The sequence below is a fragment of the Lolium perenne genome, chromosome 4 (assembly GCF_019359855.2).
Source record: "Lolium perenne isolate Kyuss_39 chromosome 4, Kyuss_2.0, whole genome shotgun sequence".
Lineage (NCBI taxonomy): Eukaryota > Viridiplantae > Streptophyta > Magnoliopsida > Poales > Poaceae > Lolium > Lolium perenne.
In genome coordinates, this window is record NC_067247.2 from 142,004,060 (window position 1) to 142,011,462 (window position 7,403).

The 7,403-nt window shown below is 42.1% G+C and overlaps 1 long non-coding RNA gene across 1 annotated transcript; it reads right to left on the minus strand.

The window, feature by feature from the left end:
- Positions 1 to 2,109: 2,109 nt before the first annotated feature.
- On the minus strand, positions 2,110 to 5,906 carry LOC139829902 (uncharacterized). The gene is made up of 6 exons (XR_007846361.2): positions 5,641 to 5,906; positions 5,455 to 5,551; positions 5,213 to 5,367; positions 4,254 to 4,327; positions 3,990 to 4,101; positions 2,110 to 2,387 (listed from the first exon to the last, which is right to left on the minus strand). It is a non-coding gene; the product is annotated as an uncharacterized lncRNA (long non-coding RNA).
- Positions 5,907 to 7,403: the final 1,497 nt, after the last annotated feature.

Here is a 7,403-nt window from a genome sequence, read left to right on the forward strand (position 1 = left end):
CAACGGTGCTTGAGCAGGGCTGAAAACCTTTTTTAGAGTTAGCTTGATTTTAGTGGAAGACGAAGTCTTCCACCCTTAAGATTTTTCATCGGGTTCTCGGAAAAACTCAGAGCTTCTGCCTTGTAGTTCTGTCTGGGGCTTCGGAAGAAGTCATCGGTCTTCCTTGTTCAGCTGAAGAATCTTCGGGGGCGACGTGCAGACCACCACTTCAAGAGGCACTCACGGTGTTAACTGAATCATATGGGACGCGCGGCGAGTTAGAAAGTTGAAGAAACGCCTGGTTGGTACCCATATGAAGCAGCAACAGGGGTCGTCGAAGACAATCTTCAGCTTGAGGGTCAGTGCTGATTTCAGTAACAACTAAGAAGTTAGCGGGTAAACTACGCCTAAAGTCTTGAGTCTTGGAGTATCTTCAGAAGCTTCATTTGATGAGGACCAGATGAACCATGTGGTGTAGCTCGGCTTTGACGCTATTGTTCTCTCAACTTGTTAGACGGTGTGTTCGAGGGTAGTTTCAAAAAGATATTCTTGCGGTTAGCGCGAGTATACTCCAAGGTTAGACCAAGTTAGCATGTCTTCTCGTAGAGGTGCAGTCACTCTTGAAGGTAGGGCTTCTTCTTTCTTGGCGTAGTGGGGATGCTCCAGCTGATCTTGAAGGAAGTCAGCGTAGATAGGGGTCAGGTTAGTTTTCTTGACGGTTGAAAAACAACTTCCAACGGGTTTAGAGTTAGAGTCTTACGTTAGTCTACCCAATTTAACTAATAGTTAGCAATACATCGGCGAGGCAAACTTTAATCCTATCATAGCATGTGACACCCATACAATCATAACCAGAGACAAAATACCACTAACAGAGGCTACTGGTATTTTTCCTAGATGCACATTAAGAAAACAAGATCAACACAATTGGAATCATTTAAAAATATTTATTTTACAATTTTTGAGACTCAAAATACTAACCAGAAACAGTGATCAAGTTTTATTTATTAAAAATCGCACAAAAATCCTAAAAATACAAGGTCAGTGTCATCGGAAAGATAATTTCATACTGGTTCTAGTGCAATTGGAATCACATCAATCGAAGCTACCAAACTATTTTTATTAGCAAAACAGTACACTGGCAGATTTCCATTTTTAATTTCTGTTTCACAAACTTCAAACAATTAAAAAGGGCGGAAACGTCTAAATAGCAAGACATACATGCACACAGCAAACAGATACAAACATTCAAGGCAGCACACTAGGGAACCACAAGCAATCATCACACCAGACATGGTACTCTAAGTACCCAGAAATTCCTAATGCGCGGGGTAGCTCAATCAAAGCGATTGAGTTTGTCCTATCCATCCTATAGGTTTGGGGCTGGTCGCATATGTTGACGTCTTCATAACATTAGCATCAGCTTCAACTTGGATCCTTGTAGCAGTTGGTGGTGAAGGGGCCGGGTGTTGAGTCGTTGATGTTGAGGCGGAGGAGAAAGCTGCGTAGAACTTCTAGTCTCGACATCCCGGAAACATGAAGTCTTCGAAGAGGTAGCTGTTGAGGTGCTTCTGAAGTAGAGATCTTCTCGTGGCTGGCCTAAAAATAACTAGTCAAGAAATTGAGAACTTGATCCTTGACGACTGCGAAAGTGCGAGTCCAAAGAGGAACAAGGTCAGCTCTCTGACGGACTTTGGTGACAACCAAAGACATGATCCTTTATCCCTTTATGTGCACGGCTAAGTCGGCATCCAATCTTCAATAGCTGTCGTTGGAGATACACGAGTCTTCCCGAGGGATTGATCCATCTTTGAGTTTGAGTCTCCGGTCTGAGTTGGGGACATCGTCTAACATGTGGGTTTGAAGTGGATGAGACAATAGAGTAAGAATTTTCAAACATTTTAATAAAGCGGAGGGATAAGAATTTAGAAGCTTTGAAGAAATAAGAGGAGTAGAAGCTATGCTTCCTACTAAAGAAATAATTTGTTTCGTAAATAGTTTTTTCCCAATTACTTGTCTCCTAACTAACGTCCATGCTTACTAAGGTCTCCTACAGTCAGGATAGCTCTGATACCAGCTCTGTGGGGACCCCGGACTAACGGTCCGAAATTCCCTGTTATGTATACAGTTCACGATCCCATGATCAGTGCGTCGTGAACACATAACTGAACTGATATCAAATTACACCATCCATTACAAAGCGGAGAAAGAAAATTACAACATGGTCACATGACCCATACTTACATAATAGCCTCGAAGGGCTAACTAAACATCAGAGTAGCATCATCACTTCAGCAGCGCGGTACCCAAGTCATCTGCCATAACCCTACAGGCAACTGACTGGGAAGACGTTCCTAGCTCGCATAGACGTCGTCAACTCCTTCTTCATCCATCGTGTTCCTCCAAGTCTAGCCAAGTAAATAGCCAGGGACAAAGCCGTGAGTACATTTGAATTGTACTCGCAAACCATCAAGAAGGTGATAACAATTCTAACTAAAGAAGACAAGAGAGGAAGAGTAGTTTCTCTTGTGGATATAGCATGTGGAAGAGAAGAGATGTTTTTGGTGGAGATAGCATCCCAACTTCTAAATCAAAGGGGACACTCCAAGAATTTATCTAAGACATCTCTATATCTCTATTGAAGAAGAGTTCCTCTACATGAAAACACTAGGAAGGGTCACCCCATCTTGTTTCATTTTCCTCAACCATCTCCACATGGTCGGCACAACATCTTTCCCGTACCCTTCCTAAGATTTCCAACACACGCATTTCCTTTGGAAATCATTTTCAAAACCAAAACTCGACACAGCTCGGTAACGGCCATCCCAACCGTCCATGACCGCGGACGCGGCTATTCGAATAGTTTTAACTCTGCAGAGTGTGCGCACTTTCCCCACAAGATCTGATAAATCCGCCGGGATCATCCCTGGTTCGTCATACGAAAGTATGCGAGTCTCGGATAATCAGTCGAAGCCTTTCGCCCATTCAACTTAACACGAGGTCCTACCCTATGGAGTATGTACCTCCCCGGCACCGTGGCAGCTCACCTCCTCTTGAGCGTGGCTCCACCGCCAAGCCAGGAGACCCATAGTGTCTTCCGGACGGGTCAGCCCCGAAGGCCTCCCGTTATACTATTGTCCCAACAATGACAACCCGGACTCGGGGGTAACCGTACCCTTGTATAGTTGTGCGGTGCCTCATGCTAAGAAGAACAAATGTCAAGCTAAGCCCCGTGCCCACGTTGGAGTAATGTGGTTGCGCTGTGTAATTGTTCCGGGCGAATACAAAGAACCATGTGTCATTTTTCTCAAAAACCCAAGTCACACCCACACTTTCCTCTTTCCAACCATCTTTGTCAAGATCCTTTTCTTTCATAAACCATACGCTTGGGTAAGGTTGCCTCACCCAAGGTTTTCATAAACATTTACAACAAGGTAAACCTTGAGGGGTTCCCAACCTATAGTTTCATGAGTTGAACTAGTATTGCACTACGGCCGAGATGAGAGTCATCCCGCCATAGATGAGGTATAAAGGGGTAGTGGAGTGGATCATACTTGCTTAAGTTAAGCATGTATTATGACAACACAAGGAGGAATATACTCTCAGATTTGTGGTGCTAACTACACAACTTAGATAGTGGAGTGTCAATATCCAACATATTCTCCAAGATGGTACACGGCATACTCCTCTCAAGTTGAGAATACACCAAGATCATGACAATGATACCTCTATACTACAAATGGGGTGGGTGTGGTGTAAGTTACTATCTTGAGATGGAACATGCTCAAGTTGAGCATACAAGATAACCAAGTGGGATAGCACGGCCATGCTACCATGCATCCCATAACACAAGGGCAAATAGTGGAGCATCACCACTAGGGAGTACCCCACTTGCAAACACACATAGATGACATAAATAGAGATAATAACACACATAGAATGAAGGTGCTTTGAACATCAACAAATGACATCCAACTAGACACCGGATCAGAGATCAAAAGATGGCTTGCCTTGGCTTATTTGTCCCTGTACTTCTTCAACTCCATCAATATAAGAATCCCAACAACATAAATAAAATCCTTGTCCGATCCACTTCTTCATCTTCTCCGGAATCGTTCGCATCTATCGCCGGAAAATATAAAGGAACACAATCAATCATATTGCACCAACAAAACAAACATACAACAACCATAATTTAACCATTCCATAAAGAGCAACCATACAAAGGACTTATAGATACCACAAACAACTTAAAGAGAACCCATTTTATTTACCTAGTAAAGGTATGAGAGTATCACAACTTAGCAATTGCCTCTCTCGGTATCACCATGGCACAAGCTAAGTACCCCTGGTATATAACATCATAAAGAGGACAAGAGCATTAGTTTGACATCAAATACTTTCACAAAACATTTTCAAACACTTTTGGAAAAGTAGAAAACAGTTTTCCTAATTTAATTTGCTCACTTGATCACTATACAAAAAATAGGAAGCAAACCATATACCACATCACTTGAAAACTTAAACAAAACAAAAGAGATAATGTTAGGTTGCAGAGGTTTTGTTTTGCAAGCATAAAACAAAGGTTGCCCATCTCTACTAAGAAGAGTTGGTCAAGGGTTTTAAATAAACCGAAAAGTTTTGCTTCAACAATGCATGTCACACATAAACATTACTAACAGCAACAAATATGTATGAACAGAGACTAATAATATTTTTCCTAGATAGCTAGTACTAATACAAGACTAACCCAATTGGAATCACCCAAAAATATTAAACCTACAATTTTAGGAATTTCTTTGAATCTGACTGTACAGAAAACAAGATCTGTAAGCCATAAATCGTAGAAAAATCCTAAAAATATGTGGCCACTGGAATTTGAAAGGTAATTAAACAGAGAAGCATACACAATTGGATTTGGGTTCAAATTGTTTCTGAAACTCTCACAAATGGATTGGCAAGTTTACTGCATGTTTTCACCATTTGCTTTAACTTTGGAGTTGCAGAACAGATAAAGGTTTGGAACTTGTTTGAGATGATTAAGAAAACATTCAGCAATCCTACAGAAGTGGAATCACTCAATTAGGTTCAAAAATGGATTTTTGATGAATTAAAAGCTAACAGCCATGTCTGCAGAACACACAGAATAAGTTTAATTCACCACAAATCGTACACAACTCATAAAAATATGAGGTCAGCTGCATCTGAAAGCTATTGAAAAGCTGGTTCTTACCCAATTGGTTCCATTCAAAAATTCGTTCCCAAGCTCCTGGTTTAATTTGACAAAGTCAGATCTGACCAGATCTTGACCTGTGAACCATTTCAGTTTCAGGAGGTCAATCGAAGTGAAACCACCGCCAAAATGAAGGTATTGAAGAGGGCTTTCACCTACAGTTGAGTTTGCTCAAAAATGTTTCGTAAAACGGAACAAATCTAACAAACAGTGAATCTGTATGTTTACAGAACTTTATTTACCACGGACAATCCCTAACGAATTTGAGGATGAGACCAACGCCAAGTTGTAGATCTTTTCCGTATCTATCTGCGGAACTTTGAATCACTCGATTTGGATCTGCGCACGAGATTTTGTGGATTTTACAAGTTCGTACCAGAATCTGAAACAGCAAGATAGCAGAAATTACTGCAAGGATTTGGACGAACTTTGCTCAAGAACTTCAGATCTGAGGATAGCTCAAGCTTCTCCATGCTTGGACCAACATGCACCTGCATCAAGATCCAATCTTAGCAATGGAGGAAGAGGAAGAGGAGAGAAAACCATCTAGGGTTGGGGAGAAGAAGGAGAGGGAGGCTCTCATGGTGAGGAGGAGCTTGAGGGAGGAGGGAGCTTCATCTTGGAGTGCCTTCCATGGCCATGGCCGGCCATGGGAGCAAGGGGCAGCAGCATTTTCATGGGGGAGAGGTAGAGGAGAGTGTGAGGGAGTGGAGTGTGAGAAAAATGACCAAAGGAGGAGGGAGTGGCCGGCCAAGGGCCATTTTATAGAGGGAGAGGGGTGGCTGCCTCCTTATTTGATTGGCCAAGTTGGGTGGCTGCCCATTTAGTGATTGGGGTAGTTGGGAGGCAAGGCTTGGAAGAGAAGGAAATGAGGAGGGAGGGCTGGCCGAATTTTCTTGCCATGGCCGGCTCCTTCTTGACAACCACAAGTGAACAAACAAAGTGCAATGCCACTTCATGAATGTCAACCAAGGTTGAGTATTTGAGGGGTTAGCTAAAAATGGTTTGATGATGTATTAAAATTTGGGAGAGAGGTGATAATAAACATTGGTGGCAATGTTGGAGAATAAAGTACTTTGATAAAATTATCATATTGGCCAAGAGATGATGGTGGTGATGGTGGTTGAGACAATGGTAGAGCAAGATTAAGAGAGATGGTGAGTGAAGTAACCATATACTCACAATGAAGAATATGGGGACTTAAATCATGAATTCATGAGGTCAAGGTAATGATGGAAAAGAATATAAATTTCTCTACAAAGGAGAGGTCAATAGGGAGTGAGTTGAAAGTATCAAATGATCATCCATTTGATCCAGAATTGGAGGATGGAGGGAATACAATGTGGTGGATCAGAGATGTGCACAAGATGTGCAAGAGTTGTCATTTGAAATAGATCTTGTTTGAAAAGTATTTGAAACACCTCAATTGTCTAGGGACACTTGGGAATGAACTCAAGTGGAATGAAGTTTGAAGGTGTTGAGATAAAACTAGTTGGAACATAGGGGTTCAAAATATTCTACTTACTTTCTCAAGTAAGGTAGAGTTTTTCTCAAAGGTAAAAATAAGCAAGAGGAAAACAAGAAATGGTATAGGTACCATAAACAAGCTTTTTGTTAAAACAAAGCAAAATAGAAATAATGTTTTATAAATCAATACTTGGTAGAAATGGGATGAAAAACAAAACCCATTTCAGCTCCTTGTTTTCTTTGAAGAGAAATCTTGGAAAGTTTTCATAACCATTTCTTCAAAAGGTTGCTTTTATTCAGAAGAACTATGTCCGTCAGCCTTCACCGGTTTACTAGAACTTCATGGAGCTCCTTTCCGGCCGCGTTCGCAGTTCCATATCCCGGAACAGGGAGTGACAGGTCACGGTTCTTTACACTCTGCAGAGGTGTGTTGCTTTACCCATAAGAGATCTTAACCTTGGTGCCAACCGGGCAGCTTTCCCGTCCACACTTCCTTCGGTGTGAGGCCCGGTATAAGGTCATAGTCAATCATATTCCTCCGCTACCTCGCACACCCACCCTTTGTTGCAAACCCCGACCCTGGGTCCTCGCCGGTCCCATTATTCCCGTAATTTCAGGGTGGACCCCGACCACGACAACAGTTTGGGATTGAACCAAACTCCTTCACCGGTAGCTGCAACCCATCATAGACCACTTACCGTGGGGAATTAGAAGGGGGTCCCCA